At 42.7% G+C, this 14,178-nt stretch overlaps 1 protein-coding gene across 3 annotated transcripts in view; it reads left to right on the plus strand.

The window, feature by feature from the left end:
* The window catches only part of ERG (ETS transcription factor ERG), a 250,245-nt gene that overhangs the window by 111,768 nt on the left and 124,299 nt on the right, over nt 1-14,178 (plus strand). The gene's annotated exons all lie outside the window — the stretch shown is intronic.

A 14,178-nucleotide genomic window follows, 5' to 3' on the forward strand; every position in this document is an offset into this window, starting at 1 on the left:
CTCACTTCTTGTCGTGTGAGCCCAGGAGATCTATTTTGGAAGAACAAAGAGGCCTTTTGATCTTGCCCTGATGTGTTTTCCTCTATGACATCGATTCTACATGTAGTGACTGTTTCTCCCTTAAATGCATGATGCATTTGGTGTCCAATCATGTACCAAAGATGCATCCTGAGGGAGAAGGTCAAGATATGTGAGAAGAAGCAAAAGCTACTTAGCACCATAAACAACTCTTCATGGTATGGGGGCTTTCCTTGTGCTCTTCTCTCTCAATGTGCAAATCTAAGCCTCCAGGTTGGGAATTGGGAATATTTCACGTCTTGGCCCTGAGGAGTGAAAGCAATGGCAGGCATGTTCCTGAGGGAGCCATCCTGCCGGGAATTCACGGACTCCATGGTGAAGCTGGTGACCCCATTCATGGAGCTCTGAGGAGGTGTGGCATCAGGGTAGACAGACAGTCATGCTGGGTAACAGATGAACTCCAAACCCCAGTGACCTGACCTAACGAGGGTTTGTTTCATGTGCTACCACAGAGTCCCTGAGGCAGCCTGGCTGAGAGAAGTTCCGCCATCTTAGGCTACTCTCCTGCCCATACATGGCTTCCGGGAGCACCTTAGCAGGGAAGACAGGCACACAGAGCTCATGTCCATACTCTGTGATACAGGGAGCACCAGTGACACCCTTCCCTTCTGTTCACAGACCAGTGGCCAGAACCTATCACGTGGTCCCACATCACTGCAAGTGTTGGACATCTTCCAGTGTGTCCAGGAAGTTCCTGGAGCTTAAAAACTTTTTAAAAAGGTAATAGTAATAGGCAAATAAATAATTACTAAGGCATTTATTGAGCTCTATAAAACTTTTAAAATAATAAGAAGTAGAATAGCTTTTTAAAAGTTTACTAAGAAATTTATTGAAAAATTTAACTGTAGTGAGTTTCTTTAAAAATATTTTTTAATGTTTTATATTTTTTTTATTTTTTTTTTAATTTTTGAGAGAGAGAGAGAGACAGCGTGAGCAGGGGAGGGTCAGAGAGAGGGATACACAGAATCCAAAGACAGGCTACAGGCTCTGAGCTGGCAGCACAGAGCCCAACATGGGGCTCGACCCACAAACTGTGAGATCATGACCTGAGCCGAAGTCGGACACCTAACTGACTGAGCCGCCCAGGTGCCTCTAAAAAACTTTTTTTAATGTTCATTTAATTTTCATAGAGAGAGAGCAGAGGAGAGGCAGAGAGAGAGAGAGGGAGACACAGAATCCAAAGCAGGCTCCTGGCTCTGAGCTGTCAGCACAGAACCTGATGCGGGGCTCGAACTCTTGAACTGTGAGATCACAACCTGAACTAAAGTTAGATGCTCTACTGACTGAGCCACCCAGGTGCCCTGTGATGAATTGCTCAATAACTTCCTACAAGTAGCTCATTTCCTAGACAAACAAACACTTGGACAACTAAAGATCTTAGTGCTAATTCCCTAACTAAGGTCCGGATGCCAGAGACACTGGTTTGTCCGTAGCCCAGGATAGACAAGGGTCCCCTAACCACAGGATGTTAATTGTGACTGACTCTTGCCTCTGTTGTGTGATAAATTGTATTAAGTCTGAAAAAGACCCCGGGGATACTTTTTAAAATTCATATTTTTAAAACCATGTTCTACTTGGTTAGCCCCAAACCTGTAAACTGGGTTCAACTTTACCCCTTGGGAGTTACCTCTAGAAGGTTTGAAAACATGGTATTAAACAATTGGCTCCTGAGAACTAAATTTCAAACCCGTCCATCTACTGGATCAAAACTTAACATCAGATTTTCCCTCTGTGAGTTCCAGGTGAGGGTGTTTCAATTACATGTCTAGCCTCAGGACTAGATAGATTTTAGGATGAATTATGATACCATTAGCTACTGTTAGATCATTGGCTGATTTCAATGTGTTAATGTAGCTTAAAACAATTTATAATTTACAATTTAATTTATAATTATGATTTATAACATAACCATGACAGTACAAAGTGAGGTACAAATTTGGCACCAACACACGTTTAAAACATTCGTTTTATTGAGTTAATAGTATTTCTAGATTTTTTCCCCCAAGTAATTAGTTTGACAAGTTTAAGAAGACCTTTGTTCTTAATAATGGAAGTGACCTGATTTTCTACTAATAAAAAGGTTGTTCCATCGCTGAACACTTTTTATTTGAGTGCATGCTCCATGCTGAGCTTTGCTTTTGGCCCAGGGTTAAAGCTGACTGAATGGCCCAAATCCCTTTCCACTGAGAGCCTTCATTCTGGTGGGAGAGGCAGTTCCCAAGGTAATTGCATAGAATACAGAGAAGGTAATGAGTGAGATTGAGAAAAATCAGGCAGAGAACAATAGGGGGTGCTGGAAAGAGGGAGTTGGGGTTTCTTCATAAAGTGGGGCTGCAGAGAAGGCAGAGTCTGAGCAGACACCTGTATAGGGAGAGGGAGCCAGCCGTGTGGATGGATGGGGGAAGCCGTGTTCCCAGCCCAAGGATCCGGGACAGCAGTGTACAGGGGCCACACGCCTGACATGTAGGAAAAACCAACAAAGAGGAATCCCTGACCCAGCCATACAAGGGGATCCTACACAGCCATTAAAATAATGATGAAAGGCTACGTGCATCCATAAGGAACGGCAGCCACGATATAATTAGTGAAAAAAGCAAATTTTGAAGTGATATGCATAGAAAATCCCATTATTTTTGCCAAAAGATGTTACATGTTGCTATTTGGAAACATACACTTAGAAAAGTATCTGAAAGGATAGAACTCTAAAGGTTGACAATGAGGGGCGCCTGGGTGGCTCAGTCAGTTGAACATCCAGCTTCGGCTCAGGTCATGATCTCACAGTTCTTGGGTTCAAGCCCCGCATTGGGCTCTGTGCTGACAACTAGCTCAGAGCCTGGAGCCTGCTTCAGAGTTTGTGTCTCCTCCTCTCTCTGCCCCTCCCCTGTTTGCACTGTCTCTCTATATCAAAAATAAATAAAAAACATTAAAAAATTTATTTAAAGGTTGACAATGAGTTTATTTCCTTGATACCTGAAAACTACTGTGAATTCTATTTTGAAAGTGGACACGATATCTTTTTATAATTAAGAGAGCATTCTGTTATTATGCTAATATTGTGGTATTCGAAGTGCAGCTGAATTCTTCAGCTGTATCTTGCCAAGAAAGATATTAGTATTATTTACATATTAATTATACTAAACTCGAGAAACAGTCGTTTTTTTAAAGTTTTCTACAGCTGCTTGATACCAAACCACCTGTTCTGAATTGTGTCCCTTCAAAATTTGCATGTTGAACCTAACCCTCAGTACATTGGCATGTGTCCTCATTTAGCAACAGGGTCACTTTGTATGTAATTAGGTTAAGATGAGGTCAGGCTGGAATAGGGTCCATCCTAATCCAGTGGGACCGATGTCTTCATCAAAAGGGGAAATTGAGAGGCAGGCTGACAGACGCACGCACGTACGCACAACACAGTGAGAATGCCGTGTGAAGTAGAAGACAGAGACCGGGGTGATGTAAGCCAAGGGACACCATATGTCACCAGCCGCCCCCAGAAGCCGGGAGAGAGGCCTGGAGCAGATTCTCAGCCTCAAGAGGGAGCAGCCCAGACTTCTGGTCTCCAGAACAAGATATTTCTGTTGTTCAGACTTCTCTGTGTGGAGTCCTTCCCTATGGCAGCTCTAGGGAACTGGTACGTATCCCTAGTGGAAGTGAAGTCACTCACTGACCTGGAGACTACGTCATACCTAACTCGTTGGCATACTGAAGAAAATTCTACAAAATCACACGTTATTATGGCCACATTAAGGTTTTATCAGGGTAGTTGTTTAGTAACCTTTGACCTCAAAGCTTTTTTGGGTAAGGCCATTCCTATAATATTCAGAGGTCCTTTGGTATTTAATGGATTCTACACTCTGTGGAAAGTATACGCTCTTTCTTTGGTGTTCCTCTTTGAGACATGGGGTTGGGCTCCGCTGATGAAGAGCAGAAGCAGAAAACACGGTGGTCGCCTCTCAGTCCGCCACAAGCAGTGTGCCCCTTTCAGACGCACACTGTGACCACGGACCTGTTTGTCATCATCCACTGCCACCAACACGCTGGTGGGGAACTGGATGTCCTAGTGGTGGTTTAAGGCTTATTTAGCCAGTCATTTCTCAGCATTGCGCTTGAACTCAGCAAGCAGGACTTGTCTGTCACCAGGGCTTTCAAACTGGGGTGCGTGTAAAGCCAGATTCCCCTGACTGCCTGCAGGAGGTCCTGAGGCCTGGGGAGGGGCCCTGAGCATTTCTTCCCAACAAGCCCCCAGGGGCGCTGAGGCTCCCAGCTGAAGCCCACCCTGGGGGTTGCGCTGGCTTCCAGGACTGTCCCATGCTCTTGTCCACAGACCAAGTGGAAATTTCTCTCCACAATTGCAGTTTCATATGATGCCTTTGAATGTCACCACGGACCAGGGTTGGATAGACGGCCTTCTGTCCCTTTCCGGGACTTCACTCACTTTGCTGCCCTGCGCCTCTCATGGAAAATGACTCTCAGACGAGGATGGAGATCAGTTGACTCTCTTATTATAAACTGGTAGACTTCAGCAGATGGTGAAAATTCCCTCATTCATTGTCTAATAAGATGCTCAGAACTAGGATTTTTCTCGATTGCTTACGGCTTCGCCCTGACAGGATAATTAACATAATTTTCCAATTCTTTTTTTTTCTATTTCTAAAAATATTCATTTATTCATTTATGATTATGCACAATTCACAACTTCAGAAAAAATTAGCATAGGGAAGGTTTTACAATATTGGGCAACAACAAAAAATAGAATAATCACACGGCAATCAACCGAAAACCAGTAATACTATAAGAATGCTCCATTCCAGCATAAATATAATATAAATCAGGACTGTATAGTTTTGATGTGCTGCAGCTAGAATATGCTTCATTATGGTAACGTTCAGGAAGGGGTCCTATTCACATGATCTCTCTACTTCAAGAAACAGAAATTTTACAGTAATTTTCTGTTGAGGTCAAGTCAAACCAGATATTGTAAATGTGGAACTTAAAAATACAATGGCCAGTTAGTTTACTAACAGAATGAATTTATAGGGGAATAGCCGAGGAATTGCAAATCGGTCCAAGCAAACTATGGTGAATTATAGGGTAGTCTATAGAGACAAACAGATGGTCAGATCCACCAATGAGTATTAACCACAACCTAAAACTCTTGTTTTTCTCCAAATGTTTGTTTAAAACAACCCTTCCCATGGGGTTCCTTGGTGGCTCAGCTGGTTGGGCGACTGACTGGCTCAGGTCATGATCTCACAGTTTGTGGGTTTGAGGCCTGCATTGGGCTCTGTGTTGACAGTGCAGAGCCTAGAGCCTGCTTCAGATTCTGTGTCTCCTTCTCTCTCTGCCCCTCCTCCACTTGTGCTCTCTCTCTGTCTCTCAAAAATAAGATAAATGTAAAAAAATAAAATAAAAAATAAAATAAATAAAAATACAACAACCTTTCCCAATATCTTCCTCACACCTAATAAATAAAATCCAATTCTTTATATAAGTTTTTTGCTGCTTGATTTTGTGCTTTCCTGTGTCCTCAAAGTAACATTCCTACTTTTTAAAAAAGTGACATTCCTACTACAAAGTTATAAAGAGTAGACAATTTGGGAAGTACAACAGAGAAGTTAAACCTTCTTTAGCCCCATCACCTGGACATAACATCTATTGGTATTTTCAGATATTAGTCTTTTAGTAATATATCAACTTATTTTTATTAACTTCTACACCTCATAAATGAAATAACATAAATTATTTGTCATTAAAAACCATTTTTTAATGTTTATTTACTTTTGAGAGAGAGAGAGAGAGAGAGAAAGAGCATGAGCAGGGGAAGCTCAGAGAAACAGGGAGATACAGGATCTGAAGCAGGCTCCAGGCTCTGAGCTGTCAGCACAGAGCCCGACATGGGGCTCGAACCCACAAACCATGAGATCATGACCTGAGCCGAAGTCAGTTACTCAACTGACCAAGACACCTAGGTGCCCCTATAAATTTATTTTAACAATTAAAATGAAAATTATTGGGTATCTGGGTGGCTCAGACAGTTGAGTGTCCAGCTCTTAATTTCGGCTCAAGTCTGGATCTCTCAGTTTGTGGGATCGAGCCCTGTGTCAGGCAATGCATTGACAGCATGGAACCTGCTTAAGATTCTTTGTCTCCCTCTCTCTCTGTCCCTCTTCTACTTGCATGCTCCCTCACTCTCAAAATAAATAAACAAAAAAACCCAAATATTTAAAACAAAAATGATTTCCATTCCTAAAATTAAAAGTAGTTCACTTGGAAATTTATTAATTGCTTTATTTGTTTCTCAGTATAATTACAGAATATCTTTTCTGGCCATGAATATCTTTTTATTTCTCTGATGACACTGTAGAGAGTTCAATATATTATCAAATCTGAGTCAGGCTTTGACTCTTCGAGGTAGTTTGTGGATTTTCACCATCATGGGCAGAATTGTGATTAACATTATAGTAGATACATCTGATTTATCTAGCATAAAATTTTACAAATGGACTTCAGTGAGAGAGAGAGGGACAGGGGTGGTTACAAGTTTTTCTTAATTACCTCCGGCCCTGGGCTCCTGCTTACAGGGAGTTTGGGCCATTCATGGGTTATTTTACTTCCACATCTCAGAGAAGAGAAGGTCCTTTTTCCTTGCATTCACCTGCACTGAGTGTGTAACAGGTCCCATCAGTGAGTCACTTAGTCCCTTTCTTCTTCAGAGCTCCTCTTGCAATCCACGTCTTTGAGCTCATGTCCCCCCTGACCCAGGAGTTACCGTTCCCCTCAATAGTCAAAACAGTGTTATGTTCAAGAAATGGGTTCAACATATCTCTGTTGAGCTGGTGCCTTGAGGAAAACACGAGCTTGATGTGTGGCTCACACCCTGGCTGGCTCCTCTGGCTTCTTTTCATACCCACAGACCCACATCTCAATCAAAGAGGTGATCTCCAGGAGGACTGGAAGAGATGCAGGCTCCAGGCTTGCTTTCCCCCCATTTTTGCCAATTTCAGGGAGGTGAGGGAGGTGCACAGATTCTTTTCCCATGAACGTAGTTAATGCCTCTTCCCCACCCTTGTGGGATGCTGGTGTGGCTGAAGTCAGTGAAGTAGTGAAGTCAGCGGATCTCAGATCTCGGGGCTGGATTGCTTGGAGGGGATGAGGTAGCAAGATGGCTCACAAAAGGCTCCTTTAACTTGGCTCCGGAGCAGGGGAGGGGGAGCTTTGAGGGAAAGCACTGAGGACAGTGGTGTTCTCCGTTTGGGTCACTTTTCATTGCTGTGCTAGGGTCCCTCCAGCTGAGACGTCTGGTAGGCATTCGGAGGCACAGAACCGAATCAGAGGAGGGTCAGAGCCTGGGCAGCCATGGAAGGCACTAGTCAAGGAGGCAGGGACCACTGTGAATGTGAACATGCCCTCTCACAGAGAACACGGGCAGGGAGCTGAGCGCATGAATGCTAGAGGTGGGGAAACAGGTGCCAAGAAGGGGATGTGAGTGGTGTCACCTTCACTGCCCGTGACCTTCCCCCAATGGCACCAGCAGCAATTCTTGAGAATCCTCTTAGGTTATCTTTACTCACTGCCTTGATCTGAAATAAATTTCCCTTTTAGTTTTTAAAATTAATTTCTGATCTTTTTTTCTGTAATGACAAAGGCTGTGAATTCCACCCCGATCTCCAGTCCTTTGGACAGTGGCTTAACTGGAAGGCAGCGTGCATACCTCGTGCGGTGGATCCCTACTTTGTGACTGTTGGTCTCATTGTTTGGGATCGGCACGAGCTCTTGTGTTTTGTACCGATTCTGTAATTTCTTTAGGAAGGACTTCAAACAGAAGAGGCTCGAGAATTCTCCTACAGGAGCATTTCACAAGTTACTTTCTGCAAGGGCTGGGGCTGACCTCTCTCCTTAAAGACCCTTAAATGTTTCCACAATAGAGAACACAGTTTCTGACTCCAGAATGTCTTGTTTCTGGAGGGTTTCTGTGGCCAGGTGATTCCTGTCTTCATCTCACCGAAGAAAACATTAACATCTTATCATGTCTCCTGCAGTTGGGAGTTTCTAATAACAAGGCATCTTGTTATCCAGGATCCTTTGACTTACTGTATCCTAGACATGTAGCGAAGCTGTCGGTTTGGGGTGGCCGAGGCTGTGGGATTTCAGTGCAGGTGGCTCGTGCCGCTTCATGCGGTTCTGTTTAATTGCTGGAAATGACTGGCAAAGACTCATATGTATGGAGACACTGACTTTCTTCCCTGAGAACAATCATTGCCCTTCCTCATCCAGTGGTCAACGAGGCGCTGCCACTTTGTGACATGTTTGAATTTATTCTTTGTTTATAGACATTCAAGCCAGAAAGACTCATAGCTTTGGCAGATGATTAAAGCCATTTATGTTAGACTTTTGACACTGTCATTAAATGTGAGCACAAATCAACTAACGCATTCCACGTTCCTTCCAGCGGGGACGGCTCGGAGCTGGCAGAATGTCGCTGTCTCGCTTGGATTACGTCTCTGGGGTTCCAGAGAAAGCTTTGATTTGTAAATGGTTGGGTTGAACGTTGCCTTCCAAAATATATCTTTTAGAGGTATGAACTAACAAAACAAATGAAAGAAAATTGGATTAATTTTAATCATGCTGCTGCTTTGATTCCAAATCCTTGAATACCTACAAAAACAAAGTACCTCTTAAAAGAGCAGCCTTGCCTTTGGATACTGGAATTCTCTGTTTCTGTTTACGAGCAGGAGAAGCCAGATGTATATTTTTAGATGGAGGGAGGCGTCCAGGGGAGAGGGAGGGTCCATGAGGAGCCTTTCCAGGGTGCTGGTCGGAGATCACTAGGCAATTCTTGGAGCCTTCAGAGTGAATGCCTTTCAAATTATGTTTTTGAAACCAGATTCAGACCCCTTCTGTTATTGATTGTTTTCATATGAAATAACATTGAAGTCCAGTAGCAAATTGGGCTCGATGCAGATGAGGATTCCACGTGGGTAACTGGGATTTTACTGAGAATTGCAGTCATGAACGGCATGAGGATCAGACACAGAACGCCGACCATGGGTGGAGGTTCAGCGGGGCAGGTCCGGATGAGCACCGGTTTCCTGCTCAGAGAGAGTTGTGTTTCGACAGCGGCCTGCCTCTTGCTTTCTGACCTTGGATAAAAGTCTTAGCCTGTCTAAGCCCCTCTTGTTTGTAAAATGGGAAGAACAGCATGCAAGTCATAGGATTATGGTAAGAGTGAATTCAGGTGATTAACGTACATAAAGCATTTACTGTGATTCCTGGCGTAGGATCAGTTAGTGGTGTATGTCTTTATGATAATAACCAACACTGCTCTCCAGATGAGGTAGAAAAGAGGAGGTATTTTCTTAGAATGTTTCCTTCTGAGTATCTTTGGGGGAGATGTCAGCGACAGATAGTTACTGGGATGTTTATTATGAACACAGACTTGGTGTTATGTAAGCTATGATCAATAATAGCACTACGGTTTTGATTGTATGAAAAGATACAGGTTCATCATAATGGGTTGTTATTGGTGATAGACAGCCAGCGATTGGGTAACTTATTTAAAAATATTGAATGCTCGGGCTACTTAAAAAACATGAGCAGGATAGAAATATCACCCCATATTATTTTTAGCATTACCGCCACCACCCCCTGCCATTTATGTGTGTTTTTAAAGAACTGTATAGGCCATATTTCAGGAGGGAATCTGGAAGCCTATGATCCAATGGCATTTAATGAAATGATTTTGAGTGGAAAACTAGTCTCACTCAGGCACAAAGCCTCCTTTGATAAACTATTTTGCCGAGCCAAAGTTGCTCCCACATAAGAAATAACTACCCTAGCTCATATGGAACAGCTCATTTCTTCCCCAAACATATTTTCTGTCCAAGAGAAATAGTTTAATAGCGCTTATACCTTGTTATTTTTGTTTTGTTTTATTTCCATCGTATTGTATCTAAACAGATTGTCAGAGCAAGATTTCTCAGATTTCCACTGAGAAGTCACACGACAATTAGAGCTGTCTTTGGGATTGGCTTGGAAAATACTGAAATAAACAAGAATTTGCTTCTTCCTTTTGTCTGGCCTGAAGTTGATTTATGAGGCTGGACCTTTATTGAACTTTGATAAATACCTGGGAAATAGGTGGTCGATCTTTCACAATGAAATGTGAAGCCACGTGTAGATAATTGCTTGATTAACGTTAAATATTTGACATGCTTGATCCACACCATACACTGATAATTAAAAATAGGCGGAGTGTTTTAACTTTGCTAGTAGAGCTGTTATGGCCGAATCCATTTTATAACTTTCAAAGAGCTGTGATTGATTGTAACTGGGCACAATCATTTGTCATATCACAAGTAAGAGAATACGCTTCATGTATGGATTTTTAATTTACGATATTCTCTTCTTGTCCTACCAATATAATCCATCTTTTCAAACATTAGTAAATCAAGACAAAACCTTTTATTAGTAAATTTATAGATACAATAAGAAAAAGGAAACCAAAAATTCATATCTTGTAAAGACCATTACTTTAGAAGTAAATCTTTCCTTACATTTTAGAAAAAAGTACAAATCTTATTTTACAGGTTTTAATTTAGTTAACTATGTTTGGTCAAAGTTTATATATGAAATGGGCGACATTTCTTAAAAGCAATCCTTCCCCCCACCCCCTGCACCCCTTGAGGCTCATTCACAGGGAGGAGACTGCATATTGTGAGGCATTATTAATGCTACTGTACATTTAGATTTAAACAGTTCTGTCTTATGAAACCTTTCTGATTTCATATGGTGCTATTTGTAGTGATGGTACAGAATGTAGATTAACACTCTTCACACTGAGGACTTGAGCTGGCCAGAGGACTAATGATTACCTTTACCTAGAGATATTAGGATTTCGTTCACGTCATATTTTTAATATTCAAACCACAAATTGCAAATATTTGATCTAGAATATCAGGGGTACCTGCGTGGTTCCGTTGGTTAAGCGTCTGACTCTTGATTTTGGCTCAGGTCATGATCCCACGGTCCTGGGATCGAGCCCTGCATCAGACTTCATGCTGAGTGGGAAGCCTGCTTAAGATTCCCGCTCTCTGTCAGCCCCTCTCCCTCACTCACATGTACTTTCTCTCTCTCTCTTTCAAAAAAAAAAAAAAGAATATCACAAGTAAGGATGTTAAGGCTGCATATACCTATCTGATCATAGTATCAAGTGAAGTCTCTTCCCTTGAGCTCGGCCTAGCTCAGTTTGCTCAGAGGAGCTCTGTCACCCTGGTGCTTAATTTGGACTGCAAATTGCTATATTTCTTAAGTCACTTACTTTTTATTTTAGTTTCCAAAATTCAAAACCTGAACTATGGTTTCCTAAAAGCAAATGCAGTGAACTTCATCTGTATCATTTCTCTCTCATTCAATTCATCACACGGTGGTGCACCATATTGGATTTATGCGTGAGATACCCTTCCCAGTAACCCTAAGTATTATTCTTAAGTGAAGTCCACACTGTGTCTTTTTCTCAGTTTCCAGTTTATGAGCTTCTTTTGTCCCAGCGTCCCGTTTTATTTCCTTTAGAGGTAGCATCATGATGGTGTTTAAAGATGTGAAATATGGAGTTGGAAATACTTGGCTTCAAAGTCAATGATTCCTGTTCTCACCTCCATCTTTATATGCATGTCCTGCTGGGTCACGTGCTGTGACTTTGGGCAGGTTACCTCTCTGTGCCTCCGTACCTTCAGCTACAAAATCTGGCTAATAATAGACATACCTATTAAGGTTTTGTGATGATTGGCCCAGGACTTGGCTCCGTGTATGGTAAGTACACTTTGAGCTGCTGAATGTTGGCTGAGAAAACATACAGAATGCTGCTGGCTGGTCCCTACATCTGTGACCACAAATCCCCAATGGGCACATGGCACTGCATCAACGTCCTGCCCTACCCTGAGGTCATAGACCGGCTCTTCTTTTCTCTACTCAGCTTCTAAATACACAAGCTCAAGACCCAGCTTTGATCACCTCTTCTTTGTTGTCTAACTCACCTCTTCACTCAAAAAAATTGTGATCCAATCACATGGCTTAAAAACCACCCAGATTTAATGGTTCACAATCTTTCCTCCCTGTTTATAACCATCTCCTAGTTGGTATCTCAGCATCCATGTTTATAAGCACCTTTGACTTTAAGTACAAATACTGATCTACCCTCCCGAAACTTGAATGTTTCCGAGTCTCTCCCATCTTTGTGAAGCGCGAACACTGTCTTCCCCATTGCTGGGTCCACTAATATGACAACATGACAGCCAGAGACCACAGGTCACGTGTGATGTTCCTTCCTTTGCTCTCTATCTCCAGGGTGGCAGCCAGTCTGGTCCTGGCCCCGCCTCCGTTCCTTGGATTGTGTGGGTGTCTTAGTGGATTCTCCTAGCTTTCATTTGTGCACATTGACAAGCCTCTGCTTCCCAGAGTGGGGCTGTACAGCCTCTATTTGTTCTCCAGCCCCAGTGGCTTCCTGCCATTTTGGGGATAAGTCCAGACCCTTCAGTGTGATCTGGCTTTTGCCCACCTTGCAAACACAGGATGAAATTACCAGGCCCTGGCTCACAGGGCTCCAGGGTTCTGTCTGTTTCTCTGATGTGCCAAGCTTATGCCTGGCTCAGGAAGACTGAACTAGCTGGTCCCGCACTTGGGAGGTGCCCCCCCCCCCACATCTGTGAATGGCTCTCATTTGTTGTCTGGGTTTTAAATGAACGCCACCTCCGGGATGAGGGCCCTGCATTTCATCTGGCTGCCTGTAAAAGTATTCCTCATGTGAAAACTTTGGGTCTGCTAGCCTGAGGAGAAAATGCAGCCCCGGATTCTTCTTTTTTCCTCTTTCCTTTCTTTTTAAATTTTTTTTATTTTTGTTTTTTTTTAATTTTTAACATTTTTAAAAATTTATTATTGAGAGAGAGACAGAGCATGTACATGGGAGGGGCAGAGAGAGGGAGAATGTGAAGCAGGCTCCAGGCTCTGAGCTGTCAGCACAGAGCCCGACACGGGCCTTGAACTCATGAACTGTGAGATCATGAGATTATGACCTGAGCCAAAGTCCGATACTTAACCAACTGAGCAACCCAGGTGCCCTCTCCCTCCCTGCCTTCCTTCCTTCCTTTCTTTTGTTCTTTCTCCCCACCTTCTCTCTCTCTTTCTCAGAACGGGAAGATTACATAAAGGGTATTTTACACAAAATGCTTTCTACCACTGGATCTGAGTTTCCCGTATTTGGGAGCTAATCCTATGGCAAAGTGTTTTCTCCCAGACCAGGTCACTGTCCTGATTTAAATCTTGCCCATCTCTAGCCAGATACAGCATGTACCTGAGAGAGGAAAAGAATGCATGCCTGCATCTACTATATCATGGTGAGGCACACCATTTTATTAATTAAAAAAAAATTTCAAAACATAACATGTAAAGAAAAGTTTCTGAAAAATCAGTGTACAGGGTGATTCATCATAATACAGGGACAGACCCACCCTCGTGCCCCTCCCCCACCCTGACTCTCCCTTCCCTCCTTCTCAGGAAGATACTATCTGAATTCTTTGATCATCACTTCTTTGCTGTTCTTTGTACATTTCTCCATCTAAGCATGCGTTATCTAATCACTAAAGTGTAGCTTTGCCTCCATTTTGATCTTTACATAAAGTAATCATGCAGTGTATTTCTTTCTTCATTTTCATTGATGTGGAGTGCCTGATGTATAAACGTACTACACTTTATGATTCATTCTACTACTGAAGGGCTTTAGAGATGTTCCCAGCATTTGGCTCTCGTAGATGATAATGCTGCTAAGAATGTTCCTGTGTGTGTGTGTGGTACACATACACTATACATTTCACTGTACATTTATTGTCTAGTGGCATTGCAAAATCTTTGATGGTATAGATGGGCTGGATTCTCTGTTTCCTTGTCCAGCCTACTCTCTCTCCTTCTCTGGCCTGCCCCGTGGTCTCCGGGTTTCACATCTGTGAACTACATCACACAGGGTCCTTCGTTCTGGGTCTTCCACTGAGTTCAGCTTAAACCCCAGAAGGAAATCAGAGGGTTGAAAGAGAGAGAGAGAGTTCAATTATT

The sequence above is a fragment of the Suricata suricatta genome, chromosome 5 (genome assembly GCF_006229205.1).
Source record: "Suricata suricatta isolate VVHF042 chromosome 5, meerkat_22Aug2017_6uvM2_HiC, whole genome shotgun sequence".
Classification (NCBI taxonomy): Eukaryota; Metazoa; Chordata; class Mammalia; order Carnivora; family Herpestidae; genus Suricata; species Suricata suricatta.